Source organism: Rhamphochromis longiceps, linkage group LG7 (genome assembly GCF_057381845.1).
Source record: "Rhamphochromis longiceps isolate RC_006_pf linkage group LG7, R_longiceps_female_GT1.1, whole genome shotgun sequence".
Lineage (NCBI taxonomy): Eukaryota > Metazoa > Chordata > Actinopteri > Cichliformes > Cichlidae > Rhamphochromis > Rhamphochromis longiceps.
The window spans coordinates 12,232,561-12,252,660 of record NC_140563.1 but is presented as its reverse complement, the minus strand read 5'-3'; positions in this window follow the sequence as shown (position 1 = coordinate 12,252,660).

Genomic DNA, 20,100 nt, shown 5'->3' with positions numbered 1-20,100 from the left:
GACACAGTGGAAACAGCCAAGATTTTCTGCTGCTGCTTGAAAATGTTGCTAAGAAGGAAAAAATGAAAAACATAACGTCTTTCTTTCTTTCTTTCTTTCTTTCTTTCTTTCTTTCTTTCTTTCTTTCTTTCTTTCTTTCTTTCTTTCTTTCTTTCTTTCTTTCTTTCTTTCTTTCTTTCTTTCTTGCTGTTGAAAAGGGACAATATAATTTGATCTTGCTCGCTTGAGCAATGCCCCTTTGGGCTGATACTACTCACAATGGTAATGTCTGGGGATTGAATTACTCCTCATGATGTCATAACCTGCATCACCAGGTGAACAGGTGCAGACCTGTCTTTCTGTTGATTCACGGTTTTTGTCCTAAGCAGCATCAGTGCCTTAAAGTAGAGTCAGTACAGTAGTCATGGGACTTTATTCCAGGTACACACAAAGGTAGATAGGCTAAACTGAAAAAGCAAGTGAGTTTGTCTGTTTTCTACAGAAAATTTTGTTATAAATGGAGTTGAAATGATTGATTGATTCATTGGCAGCTGGCTCTTTGCTTACTTTTATATTTAGGAGCACTGGCGAATGGAGGCCTCATTCATGTTCACCAACAGTAGCTAGAAGCTTAAATAATGCAAAGTCATAAAGACTTTTCTTCTTCAACCCTTCTGGCTGAATCCAGACGGTTTAGTTGTGTATGTGATTAAAAAAACCCCACACTATATTGAAACTTTAAAACTCTGTGCATCTGTAGCTTGATCAGATTTGATCGATAGGGTGCGATTCTTTATTGTGTTTGATGTCAGCTGTATTCAGTATTTTAAGTGTCCTGGCATTTTTCCAACTAAACCTTTCTCTCTTGAGTATTGTTAGGAGATTACAGAAAGACTCACAAATACAGGGCTGTCTTTTTTGCAATAAGGAGACTGTTATAACTTTCGCAGACAATAAGGTGTTCATTTAAGACCTCGTAATTCATGAGACAGCGGTGGGAAGATAAGTTCTCAGAGTTTTTGAAAGATGAAGCTTGTGATATTTAATCTTACTGCCAAAAAAACTAAAAAAAAAAATAGAAAGAAATTAGTCCAGTACTTCCATTTGTTTTCTTTTAAGACTATTAGAAAAAAAATCACAAGACTGAGACACAGAGTTGCACTCCATGACACAGACATTATCATAAACCCGGGCAGACCCTGTAGTTTAATTTTGATTAAATCTCACATAGACTCTCCTTCTGCTTTGAATACTTACTAATACTCTAAACGCACATTAATCTAAAGCAGAAAATTGTTTCTAAATATTTTTACTCCTGTTTGGGTGATGCTCGCTAAATCACTTTATTACAGTACCTGAGTTTCTTGGCAGATGTGTAGACAATTAATTTGATTTATTTGTCTGCATTTGGCAGTCCTATCTGTCTTTTAATTCCCTTCGCTTTTAACATTTGACTAGGTTTATCCTTTCAGGCTTTAACTTGACTTCAGTATGACAAGGCAAGTTAAAGACACTGAGCTTTTGTCTCTAGCCTTCTGATTAAATCTAGCACCTGTTTGCTATGCAAAGCACCAAGAAAGGCTCTTTGATATAGGCGTGTGTGTCTGTGTGTGTGTGTCTTAACACGGATGCAAAATCTGATGCTATCTCTTGCATGCACTCACTAATCTGTGCTCCAAGGGTGGCCACAAGTTGTGGATTTTCCACATTTATTTCCTAAGATGCTATATATTCATATAATACAACCTAGATCACACCAGTCTGTCTGACACCAGTCTAGATCACACAAGCCTAGCCTGTTTGTTAATCTGTCCATGGCCTGAAGTGAATAAATAATGACTAATAGCTCAATCGGTGTTGAAAATCAGTGTGAAGATTCAGTGTTTTAAAAATAATAATCGAGAACTAGTATTAAGAAAATAACACTAATAATAAATAGTATTTTGATGTATGCTTTCTGAAACTATTACAGAAGGCGCTGCATGCTAGTGACGAATAAAAACACAAGGAAATTGTTGAAAAGAAAGTAAATAAAATATACTGAGCCTCACATATTTAAAGCTAACAAGCATTGTTTAATATCCCTCGGAATAAAAGGGAGGTTTGGTTGCGGCGTTGCTTCGTTTACAACCTGTGATCAGTGCCTGACTCACATGGTCATAAGGTACTTGTGTTTTAGTAGCTTCTCGTAAGGCCTTGTTTAATTAAGATGTTACTCAATACATTTTAAAGCATATGACCTGAAAGTTTGGCGTCATCAGTTCCTCAATGACACATCTGGACACTTGTGCAGTTCATGTGCTTATGGGTGACTGCTTGCATCACATCCAGGGGAGGTCATACCATTTATTATGTCTCATGTCTTACACTTACTGTTCATTTAGGCAGTAATACCTATTCAACTGCTTGTTAACGCAAATGTCTAATCAACTAATCACATGGCAGCACCTCAGTGCTTTTAGGCATGTACAGTACAGTCCAGACAACCTGGTTAAGCTCAAACTGAGCATGAAATAGTTTCTACTTTCTTGATAACTTATTTTAATCGTTTTAATTTTACCAGTTGTGAAACAGGTAATGAAAAGACTAAAAAGGAGACACGGGAGACTTTTGAGTATTTCTTCCATGCTGGACCACATTTCAGCTTGCAAATGTTCTTATTTATGGCAGTGTATATTACATAATATGTCTCAGCTATTAGGAACATTAAAATGTAGTTAAACTTTTATGGGCTTAACAGTTGCACAAGTTAAGTATTTAACCTGTGTCAAGACATATTTTCAGTCACTTTACTTTGGCGAGCTGGAGTGCGCCTGAAGTCTGGTCAAACAGAAGCTGTTTTGTTTTAATCCGAATACAGCCTTGTAAGTGGATATGTGCTGGATCCAAAATCTACAACCAGAAACTAAAGGCAAATAGCTCCCTGTGTTTTATTCTTTGGAGGTGCTTTGTACTCTGGCTCTGACAGAAACTCCATCACAAGACCCCTTCAGGCTAGTGGTAGTCAGTAGGCCTGTGTGCAATGGGTGATGTTGCGCTCCAGGCTTAATTCTCAGCTTTGATAAGGGGTTTTGTTACGTTGTTGGAATATATCAGTTTCAGTTTTTGGTGTGTGTTTATGATCGGTAAAATCCCCCTCTCTCCTTATAGCCTTTGTACTTCATCCATAATGTGATCAAGTTAAATCTGGTTATTTATATGGTTTCTCTTGGTTGAGAAATTTAAGTTACAAAGGTAACATTTTGGTTATTTTACCAGTGAGATGGCTGGTTAGGTTTTATTTTCGACTTTTATGTTAAATCTTATTAGCCTGCACCTGTGTGGCTGAGTCAAGTTGCATTAATATGTAGTTACAGTAATATGGAGGTGCGTCAAATTGTGTGTAGAGTTTCAGAAGGTTTTGCAGTTACATGCCTACAGCACAAATTTAATGCAGAATTATCCACTAGATTAGTGGCTCTATTGTTAGGACTGTGTATTGTATGCATACGAATGTGTTCACGAGTACATTCTTCTGTGTCTGTTACAAATACAGACATAAACACAGAAAACCAGCTCCACAGAAATTCTATAGGAGAGTATTTCTGCTGCATTCAAATTGAAGAGAAGCAAGATTGGATGACAGATTCACACTGACTCCAAGTGGAGAGTCAGCCTGTATTGATGTAAAAGTAATCCTGTTACCTGTGAGTCTCATAGTAAGAGTGCTTTCTGTTAATTGCGCCGTAACTTCAAGTTACCCTAGAGTGATATAATTCAGTGTTTAATTCAACAGACATAATTTTCCCATTTGTCAAATGACTTTTTAAAAGGTAAAATTTCATAGACCTTTTTTTTAAGCTTAGGAAAATGACTCCTATAAGATCCTTACAGTAGATATGTTTAACAGTGTAAAATACAGTCAAGAGCTTACTTAGGCAGTTACTTCGATTTTTATCAGAATTGTATTATTCCTCTGGGCTCTCTCTTGCACGCAGGAATGAAAATATTTGGACACCTGTTTTTTCTTTCTGAACTTAAAAAGAAGGGCCCGTATTCAGTGTGAAGTGTGTCTAATAACTGTCTCAGCTTTTCTTCTGTAGGCAACACGAGTTCTCATTTTTAACCCCTATCATATCGTGCAGCTAGATCCGTCCATAGGCTTTGTTGTTCGGTTAATGCACAGTTAAGCACTGTGGAAGGGTGTCGGCATGACTGCTACTTCAGTGATTGATGCGGTACTATCAAAGCTTTGCCTGTAACACAGACTTCACCCTCTTCTCACCTAACTATTTGTCAAGTTGTAGCTGGCATAAGAACACATATTGGGTGGAACGGATGCAGCAGCCTGTGGGGAAGGTGATGCAGTTTTCTCTTTTATGAGTTTATATTTGAAATGCTGTATATTATAGAATTAGTTTCACTCTTTGCAGTGGCTCTGCAGTCATTTTAGGGAAATAACAGCCTGACAGAATCCAGGCATTTAGAGTATGTATACCATTGATGTCAGGTAAGTTTACATAGACTCATCATGGGCATTGAATGTCATGGTAATTTGGGTATTTTAATTATTTTTTTGAACAGTTCTTTTTCCAGGTTGGAATAATAGCAGAGCATACATCTTTATTGGTTTTAAAAACAGGAACTGGAAGAAAAAAATTGAATTTATTTTCGATTTTCTCTAATTAAAAAACTTTTAATTAAAAAGTATACATACCTACACCAAGTTAAATCTTTTAACAAGTGGTGCTGAAGGTTCGAGAGCGTCTTTTAACTTGACAAGTCTAAGGCCAATTAACTTGTAGTTAGTGATCATGATTGACTACAGCTGGTAGTTTCTCTTTGCCTGCATTCAAAAGGATTTGTTTGGGAGCATTGATTGGACTGACCCATACTGAAAACAATAGGAAACTTCAAGAAACTTAGTGAAGCTCTAAGAAGGACAATTGTAGGTTTACACAAGTTGGGAAGGTCTCTTATAGCCATTTCTAAACAACGACAGCTCATCAGTTCAAACAAGTTATTAGGATGTGTTACCAATTTGCCAGAGTCTGGAAGAAGACCTAAACTATTACCCCTCAGATAGTAGGAAATTGGCTAGGATGTTCAGGAACAACCCAGGAACTCATCAAAGTTCAAGCCTGCAATGAGCTGAAAACTCCTGGAACACCAGTGTTCACAGTAAAGCCAGTTTCATATTGTTTGAATGAGAGGGTGCTGAGCAAGAAGGAAGCCCCTGCTCCAAAATCTTCACCTTTTTGATGAATTTGCAGCTGCCCACGTGAACGAGCTGCACAATTTTCGTCAGACAAGAGAAAGTTTAAAATATTTGGCAACAATGACCACAGACACAGGTGAGACCTTCAGACCTAACTACACTGTACCAGCTGTCAAGCATAGTAGTTGTAGCATCATGCTCTGGAGCTAGTTTACTTCCAGTGGTACTGGTCCAGTGGATCGAATAATAAGGACACAATTGGGTGTTCTAGCAAGACAATGATGCCAAAAACACATACAAGCTGATTTTGGAATGAATAAAGCAGGCTAACATTAAGCTGCTGGAATGATCCTGAACTAAGCTACTGCCACCCCCAAACCTACAAGTTCTATGACATTCATCCCCATGATGAGTTCATGTAACTTTATGACCGTGAGTCTACGTATATGCTGGATGTTTTTGTTTGTGTTTTAAATATATTTTCAGCGATTAGTAGAACTGTACATTATTTGTTTATGGTATATACAGATTGTCTTAATAACACTAAGACAAGCCTAAAACTAGCACACCTGTAAGATACAGTTTATTTATTTATTTTTGTTTTCTGTGAGCATGATATAGGGTTAAATATATATTTATACTTAAGAAATGAGAATAAGCTTGTGGCTTAAAGAGTACAAGCAGATCTGTACATGTGTTATAAAGCAGTAGCTATAGCAGCAGCATTATATATATATATATATATATATATATATATATATATATATATATATATATATATATATATATATATATATATATATATATAAAAATAAAAAATAGGCCTGTGAATCATATCTGAAGACTCCTCCTGTGGGTGATCAGAAGTAATACTTGCGGGTTGAGTCCTGTGTTGTCAAAATATATTTTTTCAAAGGGAGCAACATGAAGCGGTTTCAGTAAACGCTGGAGGAAATATACACACAGGAGGTGCCAGTATCACAAGAGCCCTGTGTGACAGATGGTCAGAAACTAGACTGACCAGGCGAGATCACAGCATGCTCCATTTCAGGGCTTCCTTTGTCTCTGTTTCAAATACCGTAACATAAATCTGATGAGGCATTTTCAAACTCCAAAGAACTGGGCTATTTCTAGCTTATTAAATTATTTTCGCACCCAAGAGTTCTTGTAATCTTGACAGGACTTTTAATGTGACGACATTAAACCTGGGCAAAAAAGAATTTATGTCTTAATTTTTTCTTTTTTATCCACAGCTAGTGGATTAGCAAAAAAAAATATAAATAAATATTATCATCTGGTGTAAAATTTATTGATTAAGTCATATTTGATTAAGAAGAAAATAAAAGCAGTGAAACAGTTCACACAGTTCAGCCACAATAATAAAACCAATTTAATAATACAGATCATCTGCCAACAGATTCTCTTGTGGGGACAACTTGGATAATGCATGTGGATTTTATTTTGATCCATCTAAACAATGTATGAAGCACATACCTTCTCCCCAGTGGCAGTGACCTCTTTCCCTCAGGTCAGTGGGTGAACTTCCAACTGCAGGAAAAGGGTTCAGCAGTGCCTGAAGAAACACCACAAGAAACATAAAGCCACTGAACACCAAGATCCCAGTAACGGTCAGCATCCTGGAGTTAGATTGGATCAAGCCTATACTATAGAAGGTCCATCCTACAGAATCCTCTCATCCTGATAATCGAAGATGAGGACACCCTCAAACTTCTTGTTGTGTACTCAGTTCCTGTGAATTTCTATACTACGTAAGGTCAGAGATGTATGGCAGATCTGCTGTTGGTGTACAATTCTATCTTGCACTTTAACCTCCTAAGACCCGAACTCTTCCACGACATGCATTTTTGATTTCTCTTTGATATTTGAACTGATTGGGACCCAATGAATGTAAAAACAAAGAATTACCAGATTTTTTTTTTTTTTTTACCTGATTTTTGTTTCTAAGAAAAATGACAGCCACATATGAGGATATTCGTTTAGAATTTCGATAGAACAGTAGCAGTATATTGTCCTCGTAAGTGGATATCAGGCCCTTGTAGAGCAAAATAACCCAAAATGTGATGTCCACATATGTGGACGCCAGGTCCTAGGAGGTTAAAGGCTTTTATCTTGGTTTCAGACTTTTGGCTTGAAAAGACTTCCCAATGATAGGATTTGGAAATTGGGAAATTTTTTCTTTTTCTTTTATTTTCAATTCACAGATTTATAAATGTTTGATAAGTTTATTAAAAAATAGGCCAATAGATAACAAAAATAACCAGTATTTTTTGTTGCTGATATCCTGGTAGCTGCCTGACATATCAAACAGAAGTAAAATACTGCATTGGATAACAAATAAATAACTCGGTGTAACATTTGATTTTCAACTGAAGAAGTCACAGCATGAACTAAAGCAAATAATGCATGACAAAACCCATGGATGTGGTGTTCAATAAGCTGGCATTAAAAAAATAGATTCAAGAATGAAAGTAAGCAGTAATGGCTACTAGTTAGTGATAAAGAGAGTTATAGCACCTCTTAAAGAATGTGTGTGTGTGTGTGTGTGTGTGTGTGTGTGTGTGTGTGTGTGTGTGTGTGTGTATAAGTAAGTACTGCAGAGTATTGTTTGAAATTATTTATTGATTTATTTGTCATACATTTTTTATGTATTTCCTGTTATGGATGTCAAACACTCAAACCTGAACCTAAACTGTCAGTGCTCATCAATTTCTTTTCTCTCAGCGGAAAGGTTGTAAATGATAATGTGACTCATATGGTTGAAGCGGATGCTAATGAGCTTGATTTTCCTCTGCGTAACCTCTTAACTTTCCAGGACTATAAGCAACCCCATTTGTCGGAAATGTTTTTCTTTCAGTGAGTGCATCTATTTTAAGAACTCCTGAGCGGTCAGACTTCTTCCAGCTCAGTCTCAGTAAGAATGCAAAGGGAAAGGTACAGCAGCTACCCAGTCTGTTTTCTTTGTTTTCTTTCACGCCAGTATATTTGAGCAGATCTGATGTTTAATCCACACTTCAGGTGTGTTCTATTTCTGCAGACTGAATATTGCTTCACTTGTGTTAAATGTCTGAAATTTTAATCTAGGGTTACTTAACCATCTTAGTCATGTGTGTATGTAGTACTTGTTGTCATAGCAGTGTTGACGGTAAATGTGAATTTCCTTATAATAAAGCTTACCCTCACTTTCTCCCATTCATGCAATGCAAAATAGAGAAATGCACTGACTAAAATGAGGATCTTTCTAAATATCTATCTAAGGCAAGTTCCATTTCTCTTTTAAAATCACTTCGATTGATCGTTGAGTTGGGCACCAACGTGATTCAGGTCACTGGATTGTCACCATCGATATTCTTTCTAGTGCTTAGTTTATTGCAGTGCACGTGATTGCCCACCAGGTATCATGTGCCAAAAGATTTGTCCACTTTAGCATGGAGCCATCAATTCTTTTCATTACAGAAGCCAGCCACTAAAATTCCCTGCAGCTGGTTGCGTGATTGTTTAATAATTGGGACTGTTGGATCAATGTCAAACACCAGTCAGTGAGCGTGCATAAGCCCATTTATCTGCTGGTTAGTGCTGTGACAAGCCCAGCTGACCTCAGACAATTGGTGATAGTGGTTTTTAAGAGCACACTATTACACTGTGGCTGCAGTCCATCGTTATTCAAGCACTGCCTTTTAATAAATAACAGCTAGTGGAATCCAAGTTATATATTGCATTTGGTCAGAAACTCATTAAAAAATACTTTGCACTTACATTATGAATAGTTCTTCCATTATCAAAGTCAAGTGGCAACCTCCAGAGCTAAGAAGTGAGTGCCAAAAACTGAATTTCCTCTAATGGCCACTTGACACACCCCTGTTAAAGTTAATAATAACATGTTTACAGGCGGGTAGCAAAAAAAAACCTTGTTGGCGGCTACTCTATTACACACATTGGATTTTGGAAGTGTGACCACTTTGAGAGGTGTCTTGACACAGTAAGCTGTCTGTTAGGCCTTGCCTCCGCTAATTAAAATCATTGTGTTTGTGGAGCATTTTTACAGAATTATCCAACACATATGAGCTTCTGTGTGCTGCACCTTCTTCAAGAAATGAATGAAATCCAAGGATTTTATCAGTCTGTTGTTTAGCATTAAATAAATATCTGTGTTTCTCACATGTAGCTTACTGCTATATTGAATTTTTTGAGTTTTCATTTATTTTGGGTAGGTTACAACTCTCTACAAAAGAGTGCCAGCATAAGCAAAAAGAGTCAGGTAGCAGCAAAAAATTGAGTTGAGGTGACAGTGGCTCACAGCTACTAAAAAGCAAAAAACAAAGAAAATCACAAGTCTCAACACTTCATTAAACCTACTGCTGCAGTGGCCAATATAAGATATAAGGCACATGCTTCCTGCTACGTGTTTATTAGTTTCCAGTTCATCAGCCCAGACCAGATCATTTTAAACAGTCTAGAGACCAAATGACATCTAAACTAGACGAGCATGCAGATCATAACAAGTAGGGGTCATTACGCTAAAAAGAACTATTATGTATTACACATTACTCCTTACTTTCCTGAAAAGTAACGTAGTACGTTACTTAATTACTTACCGGACAAAGTAATTAGTTACCCTGCTAGTAACATTGCTTTCACGTCTCCGTAAAGTGACACAAATCAAAAATGAAAACCAGCCCAAAGAGATTTCAGAGGGATTATTTAGTGATTCTACTGTAAAAACATGTACAGATGGAAATTGAGGCTACAGTACTTCAACCAAGCTCATCAGTGCCTTTGCTACCTGTTAAAGTTCAAGCTCTGGCTCTTTAGGCTGGAGTCCACATACTAGCTAGCTTTGTGATAGCATGCTGCGGGTCCAAACACTTGACAAGAACTTAAGTTGTGCTAACAATTGTGTCTATCCACATCTCTAATCGTCAAAATCTGTAGATCACTCCAAACTGAAATCAGCTGATTGTAGTACAAGTGAGCAGGAAGAAAAAAAGCACATTTGTGTAGATAACTGAAGAGCCTTTTTAATTTAATTACTGAATTTAGTACAGTAATGTTACATAAGTGTGTTACTGAAAAATGCAAGTGATTATAGTAGCGTGTTAGTTTGGAACAATAATTGTATCATGAAAAGTTGAAACTGTCATGAAAATAATTGATTTAGGAGTTCAATCTGGCCTGGGAGCGGTGAGGGAAGATTGGTATTGGTATTCAATGTTGACATGAATTTGTTCAGGAGTTATTTGTGTTTATACGTGATGCAACAATGCAATGGCGCACAATCAGAATATTCAGAGTATTCAGTATAGTATAGTATAGTATAGTGTAGTATAATATAGTATAGTATAGTTATAGTACAGTAGTATACACTATAGATTAATATTTATTTATTTTGAATATTTTTCAAAATAATGTGGAACACACAGTTACTTATATGTTTACAAACCAAATAATGGCATGGTTAAGTAAAAAGGATCACACACACGCACGCACGCACGCACGCACGCACCCACACACACACACACACACACACGGTATTGTTCTGGTTCAGTATTGTCCATGGTGTTGCTGAGAATTTGAGCAGTTATCACATATCTTTGCACCCTTTGAGCGACTGCCATGTGACCTGGCTGCAGCTAAACATTCTCTGATCTGGTCTGTTTCTGGGCTGAGCTAAGTTTAGAGGCCTGCAGAGAGGACAGGGACCTGAGAGGATTTCTGGGTGAGGCAGATGGAGCCCTCAACTGCTGCTATATCGTTTGCACCCTTTTCCAGTCTTTATATTTTTCCTTTCTGGCATGGTACTAAAATTTGCAAATGTTCTAGCCCAACTTGGAGGATGGTTTGGATGTGAGATCTGAGAAGAAGCCAATTTTTAGTAGTCCTCCAAAAAGTTGATTCTGTTCATCTGGACGTAGCATTTTTGTGGGAGAAATGTTTCGTCACTCATCCAAGTGACTTCTTCAGTCTCAGCTGACTGCAGGTTTCCCCAATCTTATAAAGAGTACATTTGCATAATGACTGAAACCAGCCCACTGAAGGAACAATGGGCTGGGAGGTCAGTTCCTTAATCTTAATTATGCAAATTCTCATGACCATTGATCGACAACCACTGACCAAAACCCACTGATCAAAGACCACTGATCAATGGCCATGAGTACCATTCACAGAGAGTTGGGGAATGGCTGCAATCACAGCATTGTAAGATGGCGAAAGATGTACCCTTAGGCCCCCTCCTTGATTCAGAGATGGTCTTTCCCTTTTCACATAAATGGCCTCCTTGACTCCACGCTCAAACCAGTGTTCCTCCCTGTCCAAGATGTGAACATCCTCATCCTTGAAAGAGTGTCCACTGGCCTGTAGGTGTAAATAGACTGCAGAGTCCTGGCCTGACGAGGTAGCTCTTCTGTGTTGTGCCATCCGTTTCGCCAGAGGTTGTTTGGTTTCCCCGATGTATAAATCCTGGCAATCCTCCTGGCACTTAACAGCGTACACTATGTTACTCTGTTAGTGTCGGGGGACCCGATCCTTGGGGTGGACCAGTTTTTGGCGCAGCGTGTTTTGGGGTTTAAAAGCCACAGAGACCCGGTGTTTAGAAAAAATGCGTCTCAACTGCACCGAGTTAATGTGATCCGTGATCCAAATTTAATTAGTTTTGTATTTCTGCCATCCAGCAATAAAACCGTGTTTTTGAGCTCATTTTTGCCTCTGTGAGTCTGCATTTGGGTCCTATCCTGCCTGCTTCATGACACTTATGGTTTCAATTATAGAGGAAATCAACAAAAAATAATTATCTAACACAGAAAAGTAACCTAGAAGCCAAGTGCACACAGAATAAATCAACTATTGTCATTATAGCTAAGGAAACTATCATTATGTATGAATTTTGTCACTGAAATCTTTGCTGCTATTATTTCTTAATAGGCTATAGAGGGCACTGGGCCACAGCGTGTCTTTGTTCAAACAATAAAAATCTCCAAATTATGTTGTGTCTTGAGCCACTTCTTTCAAATAAATTAACACATATAAAATATTGCTAATGCATAATATCAGCAACTAATTTTTGATTTTTAATTATTAATGTAATGCATCTGTTCAGACACTGTGTACTAATCAGCTGCCTAATTTAGAAGCCTTTTACCTCAGCTTTTTATCTTTCATCTGAGTCCTTGAATGCAACTCCCACCTAAGCTTCCTAATGTGACTGTATTATGTACTTCAGCCTGCACCACTGTTAGAATGTATTATGCTCTAAATATTTCATGAAGTGACTCATGAAAAACTGCTGCTGAGGCCACTCCAAACCTTGTTGAAGCCCTCAACATCGTGTCAGCTGACTAGCTATAAACGCTTGCTCGCCTTAACTAATTTCATTAAAATGTATCACAGGGGCTTCTTATATGTGTAGATAGATTTTTGTAATAACTGGTCAGTTCTACATTTCAGTCCACAACAGGGCAAATAAATGTGGCTAAATTGTTAGCTCTATGATAGTCAGAACTTTCTCATTATTTGCTTTACGAACGTTGAATGTATAGCTGATCTGTTGTGTTCCAATACTTGGGTACTAAGTGTAAGTGCATAGTAAGTGTTGGTGAAACTACCTTAAATACACTCACTGGCCACTTTATTAAGTACCCCTTGCTAGTACTAGGTTGGAGTCTGTTTTGGTTTCAGATCTGCCTTAATTCTTCGTGGCATAGATTCAACAAGGTGCTAGAAACATTTCATTCTGCTCCATATAGACATAATAGTGTCACAAAGTTAATTTAGATTAGTTGGCTGCATGTCTGTGATGTGAATCTTTCATTCCACCACATCCCAGAGGTCCTGTAATGGATTGAGATCCGGTGACTGTGGGGCCATTTGGGTACAGTGAAGGGGCCCAAAGTGTACCAAGTAAATATCGCCCAAACCAGTCAGGATGGATCCATGCTTTCATGTATACCTTAATACATAGTTGCTGTCATGTGATTGACTGAATATTTGTGACCACTTCCTGTAAAAGGTTTTGTTTTTTGTTTTGTTTTATAAATAAACAATATTTACTTAATTGTGCTAACAAGCAGTTGTACAAGTGTATACTGTTCACTGTCCTAGTAGACACACCAGTAGCTAAGATCCCACAGAACATATTTGGATAGTTCTGAGTTTACTAACTGCAAACACTGTATAGTTAATTGCTAGCCGTTTTAGAGGAGCAGTAGAAATGAAAGAGTTTTTTTTTTTTTAATCCTGCAGCGTTACTTAAGCTCAGTTTAAGGCTTAAATCTTCTTAGGTGTTGAACAGAACTGTGCTCCTTATGATCTTGAACTTCAAACTGAAACAGCTGATTTTTCATTGGAATCCCACCCTGTCATTAGAAGAGCGACAGAGAGACGCTTGCAACAGTTTAACTGACTACCTACGTGCCCGCATATTACTGAGCTCCTGGCCTACCTGCTTTTTAAGAAGAGCCTTTAAATTACCATTGCCCAATTTGCTCATCTTAGATGGAGGCAGAAAAACTGTAGTTTTGCCATGAAAGTGTCAGGCACTGAGAAGTCTAAGGAAAAGATAATGCTACATACTGAAACAGTGTCACGCAGTGCTTTACTTGGAGATTAGATGTACTTTTGTATCAATGCAAGAGGCAGTCAGTGGACAGAACAGGGTGCTACTAAGGATATATAACGGCTTTCAACTGCCAGAACTGTTGTGTTGGTGAAATACAAAATACTAATTATATCTATATACTAATTTATATATAAAACCAAAGGGAGGATGCTTTTCAATAATAATACAGTACACACGGTGCAGTTAACCTTCAACTTTGTAAGTACAGACAAAACACTTCAGACTTAAAGCATGTCAAAAGCCCTGTTTGCACAGGTTTACTATTATCAGGGCACCTCATGTAATTTAGGGCACATACACATCGGTGTGTTTTGTCCAGCCCATTCACACACGAGAAATCTTTATGTAGTTTGCGGTTAAAGAACTAACATTAACAACTTTTAAAAAATCATCCAAATCAAAATACTGCCATAAATGAGCTAAAAAGCCTAAAGACACCAAAATGCTATTCTCGTTTTGTTTACTGCAGTTTTATAATTCAGGTGGAGGAACGAGGCAGATGAAAGGTGTAGAAAACACAGATTAGCAACTGACTAATGTTATGACAGGACTACTCTGTTTAGTGAAATATGGTACATAGTATGTGTTGGAATTTTAACTTTGCAAGCTTCAGACATTGCAATTTTGCACAGTTGACCTCTGCAGTTATTACAAATAACTAGAGTTCTTCTAATAACAGTCCTGTGCAAATCAGGCATCTTGTTCAGTACACAGAATTAAAATAGAGCTCCAGTTGTTGCAATTTTAAATTTACAAATTATTATCAAATAATAAGTTAATCTTTTCAGTTGTTACCATTATTGCTTTCTAACATCTGCGTCTGATTTGTCTGTACTTAAATATTTATAGGTATAAGTTATACATTGTCATATAATCCAGATGTATTTATAGTGACTGCCACCTTCTTGATGATGATCATGATCAACTCTAATATGTTTATGGACCAACATGCTGTTGTTCCTTCACTAAGACTAACCGCTAAATATATTCTGCTGAAATATTAGTTTTAAGTGCTCAACACAATGACGCTTGGCCTAATGAGGTTTAGTTTAAAATGCGCCCTCTGAACAACTTTTTAATAAAGTGTAGAAACACAGAAACATTCATTACACAACTGGTAATCTCAGTCACACTTATACTACCTAGTTTTTAATCATTCAGCCATATTTTCAAAGAGTAGCATAAGAAACCAAGAAGTGAATTGCAGTCAATTACATTTTTTTTTTCGTGCTCTGATGATCACCACAAGGCCAAAATGTTAGCATGTTTGAACATGTTTATTGACATGACCACAATAAATTGGGGGGAATTGACATATGTCTTTTTTTGTGCAAATGTTAGCTTTTTCGTCTGCCTTCACACAAATATGAGCTTTCTTATTACGTAGGGTTTAACATCCACCCACCATTTGCAGCTATAACAGCTTCAACTCTTCTGAGAAGGTTACGGAGTGTGTTTATGGGAATTTTTTCACCTTTCTTCCAGACGCACATTTGTAAGGTCTGATGTTGGAGGAGAAGGCCTGGACCAGCACCAGCAGAAAGGTTCGGTTTTCAGACCTCAAAAGACAGAACTGGCTCTGAAGTGATACTACATTGGTGGTATTTTTGACTTCTGAAGGATTTTTTTCACATCTGGCACCCCCCTGTGAGCCCCTTGGTGTTGATTGTTGATAGATAAAAGAATAGACAGATAAGATACTGAAAGACATTCTCTTTTCCATCTTGCTGAAGGGCTCTGACCTGTCTTTAGATCAACCTTCTAATGCGATATGCCTGCTTTTTGTTTCTTGGGGGCACGAGAGTAGGGCATGAATGGAAAGGTGAACATAATGGCAGCGTTGCCGAGGGAACGTGGAACATGATACTGCAGTGCGAGTCAGTAAACACGGTGACTGGTTAGGCACTGCTGTACCCTGTAACATAAGAACTCAGAGTACTCACCTGTAGCCTCTTAGATCAGCAGCCAAGACAATGGAGTAGATCCATGTATCATTTCATTAATAGCCAGTGTTTCCAGAAAAGCGTCATTGCTATTTTTATAGCACTTCATCCATTTAAGGCTGGAAATTCATGTATGTGGAGGTGGAGAAAATGTTCAGCATATCACTGTGAAAATGAGAGGGACGCTTTCCATCTGTTGATTGGATGGGAATGATTATTATGGAAAATAATAATAAAAAAAGCTTTGTTCCTCCCTTCACCCTTCAGAAATATATCTCTTCCAAGTTGGTCCGCAGACCAAAGCATGCCATATTAGGAAATAAGAACACTTGTGAGCACATCCATCACTATAAATCCAGCTCTCTTGGAGGTTTAGAAGAGCAAAACATTCATGTTAATGGCACAGTGCCTTTACTTAGCTTTACTCAAACACATACCCAAATACCAGTGCTGGTACTGTGCATGTCCCACATTGTACCAGAGCTTTATCTGAGCAGCTGTGCAAGAAACCCCGAGACCCCGAAGGAAGGTGCCAAGGGCGGGACTCAGTTATCTTTCAGCTGTAAAAGCTAGTGCTGGGGATTAACGTCACTATTCTAAGATGCAGTAATAAGATGCAACTGCCGCCCTTCATCTTTTTACCGATGGCAGCATCTGCTTCTGATTGCCCTAAACACTGTGTTTGGCATCCCTTCGTAAAACTTTCAAGGACATTGCGTGATGGTTGTAAGCAGGGACACGAAGCAACGTGAACACGGAGGTGGTCAGAAATGACAAGATCTACATGAGGTTTATGTTAAAGTAGGTGGTTTATTCACAGAGGCCACTGAGTGAAACTTGTATAAACCAATGTTCAAACTATCTGCTGATGCTCTATATAGCTTGACATACAGTAGGGCATGTGTTTATGTTTTTATTTGAAATAAGCCAGAGTTAAATAGCGACGGAAATCACTTGTTTAAAGAGATGAAGGTATTGTCGCTGCCTTTCTTTTGCTCTGGTGTTTTTGTCCTGTAAAACATACCAGACAGGTTTGTCAGTAGAACAAAATATATACCTGTGTTATATAAGAGCATTAAGTTTTTAGTTTGGGTGTCTTAGACTTGTCTCGCCTAGTATTAAAACCGTCCCGCTTACTAATCTCATAAAGAAAGTGAGGTATGTCATCGTGCACTTTTTCACCTCGGATGGCTTTGCGCGTGCAAATACTACCATTACTTTAATGCTCATGTCAGCTTGCTGTACTCTTCCGCATGTGACAAAGTGGAAATATGAGAGTGCGGGTCATGATGGTTGATTACTCCTGCTGCTTCAGCAGTAGCAGACCAGCCAGTCACCTTTGACCTTTTTAATTCTGAAGTGGTCTCTGGAGCCTGAGGAGCAGGGGGTGGGGATAAGGCTCCTGCTGCTAAGTGAGATCAATCAACACCATGTATCACAGTTGACCATCTCTTCCTGCATGTGTGAAATTTGAATAATTCATTGACACATTACCCTCCGGGGGATATTCTCTTAAATTGGATTATGAAAATGGATCGCTGTATAGGCTTCGTAATAACTGTAATATTTATACATGGTCCAAAGTGGCAGTGTGCATGTTCTTTTACTCTTCAAAAAGGGACTTTTTTCAGACGCAATGAGGATGCCATAATAGGAACATTAAAGTCTTCTCACATCTGGGCTTTTAATGCCATGCTTATAATGGGTTTGTCCAAAAACTTCACATTTGATTTTGTTAGAGAGCTCATCTTTGAAAATTTATGCTTGGAACCTCTGAAAAAGGTCTTTGTATTCCTAAAGAACAGGATGTGCTCATGTCAAGGTCACTCCCTTGTCTTTCTGTGCTGTCATTGTGGTTTTTTTTTTCATTTTCCCTTTTGCAAAAAAAGAGCTTGAATCTGTTTGTAACTGTGAAACAGACTTCGCTTTGCCAAAGAGGCTTTTCATTGGGAAAGCTGGATGATTGGCTGCAGTGGCAATAATATTTCAATGCTGTTGTCCCCTCCGGTCACAAGGGGTTCAGCCAATTCGTGTTACCAAAGGTCAGGCCCATCTGGAGTGCTGTTTACATTCTGGGACACCCTCCTTTGTCAGACACCATCCATGAATAGTGTCACACACACTGGAAATCACACGGCCTCGTCCGAGTACAGTCTGTGTTCCAGCCAACCTACAATACTCGGTATGCGAGGAATGCTGTACACTCCATTTTAAAATGAGGCAGACAAAAGAGCAGTTGGATTGATTTTTCCTCGTGTACTGTCACACTTATCGAGGCCTCACATACACTGCTCCTTTATAGTCTTCCTCTGTTTGGGTGCATTGTAACTGAGATAATGTTACTGTTCTAGTGAAGGTCACATCTGCAAGTTGCAATGGTGCATCTGTGCTCTGAGTTTGCTTGACTGTGATACAGTGCACCAACAACTGTTGTTTTATCCTTTATTTTTCATTAAGATGAGGCTCGTACACAATATGTTGGTCTGATTGTTTTGTTTTGTGTGGAGAAAGGATTGCACATTACAGATAGCAGATGCTCGTTGTCTGTTAACATTACAAGCCAGGCTTTACTTTTAAATTAAAAGAGTCTCTGCTCTGTCATTGCTGCCTTTCAGGACAAGCTGTATCATCTCTGCTTCAGTGTAAACTGGTAGCCTTCATTTTATACTTAGCTGCCAAAACATGCTGTAAAAGCCATCCTTCTGTATTAAAGTTTGCTTTGTTTTCTTTTACAGTTTGCGGAGCTCAACCAACATTAGATTCCTCAGTAAAAATAAATCTTGCGCACTAGGTTGAACTCAACGGTGACCAGAATCCTTCTGTCTTCAGGAAAAAAATATATAGTCCAGTGTATCAAAGCTTCTTTATTCTATATATTGGTCACATGTCTGGCTGCTCATGCCTGCTAATTTAAACTGTTCTTCGTTGCTCAGTTCTTTAACAAATTATGAGGGACTTCAAACACCACAACATAAGAGTGACATGGCTCAATAACTAAAGAATTAGAAAAATGTTTTTATTCAATGTTCTTTATTTGATTTTTGTGCACTTGCTTCATTTCAGCTCAGCGTGGGAGTCTCTTCTGCTGTTTTTTGTGCTCAGCTCTGTTCTGCTTATTTGTGCGTCATGGTGAAGCAGTCAGATGTACTGTATACAGTTGAGTGCAACAGACGAAACAGATCACGATATGATTATTCGACTTGGCGACAACTCTAAAAGAGTTGAGAGTAGATTAGCACGAGTTAATCTATCTAAAACAATCCCAAATGTCTGAGTCCTTGGGAAAACACCGAGCGCAGCTGTGTGGTGTTTCTAGCGCCAATATGGCCACCAAAGCTAATCATACGCACATAAGACAATGCTTGCAATTTCACCAAATGCATTTGGAGAAGCACTCCATGAGTGTCTGTGAGCTCAAAATAGAACCGGGTGTATTTTTGATATAAGGCGCATTAAATTGCACAGAGCGGATGATGAGGGCGGTAAGTCAGACAGAGGAAAGGAGAATCGGTTCAGTTTTCAAAGTAAAAGACTCGTGGCAGACTAAACATTCTGCCTCTGACTCTCTGGGGGTTGTGATTTGACCCCATGCAAAGGACAGAAAAAAACAGAGTCAGACTTAAAATCAAAGGCATGCACGTGGTGTAATGCAACCTGAGCATTACACCAGGTGCTGTGAAACAATATAAGCGACAGGAAAAATAACTATTAAAATAACCAGTTGGTTGGCATATATTCGCAGCTTTACTTTGCTAACTCAATAATGCAGATAACTGATCAGCCATGGAGGCAGTTCATTACATTTAAGCACATAGACATGGTTAATACAACCTGCTGAAGTTTAAACTGGGCCTCAGAATGATGAAATATCAGAATCAGAATACTTTATTGATCCCTGGGGGAAATTATTTTTTGTTACAGTGCTCCATTTTAAACCAACATTAAGACAAGACAGACAATACGCTAACTAAGAATAGTACAATATATACATATATATACATACATACATACATAAGTCACTTATAAATAAATATTTGGAAAAGAAACGTGTAGTTGTAGCAGCAAACAGTGTGTTAAGTGGATGCGTTGTACAGGGAGATGGCCACAGGCAGGAATGATTTCCTGTGTCGTTCAGTGGTGCTTTTCGGTAATCTCAGTCTCTCACTGAACGAGCTCCTGTGACTGACCAACATGTCATGGAGTGGGTGGGAGGCGTTATCCAACATTGTCTTTATCTTGGACAGCATCCGCCTCTCCAACACCACCTTGAGGGAGTCCAGCTCCATCCCCACAACATTGCTGGCCTTACGGATCAGTTTATTAAGTCTGTTGGCATCTGCGACCCTCAGCCT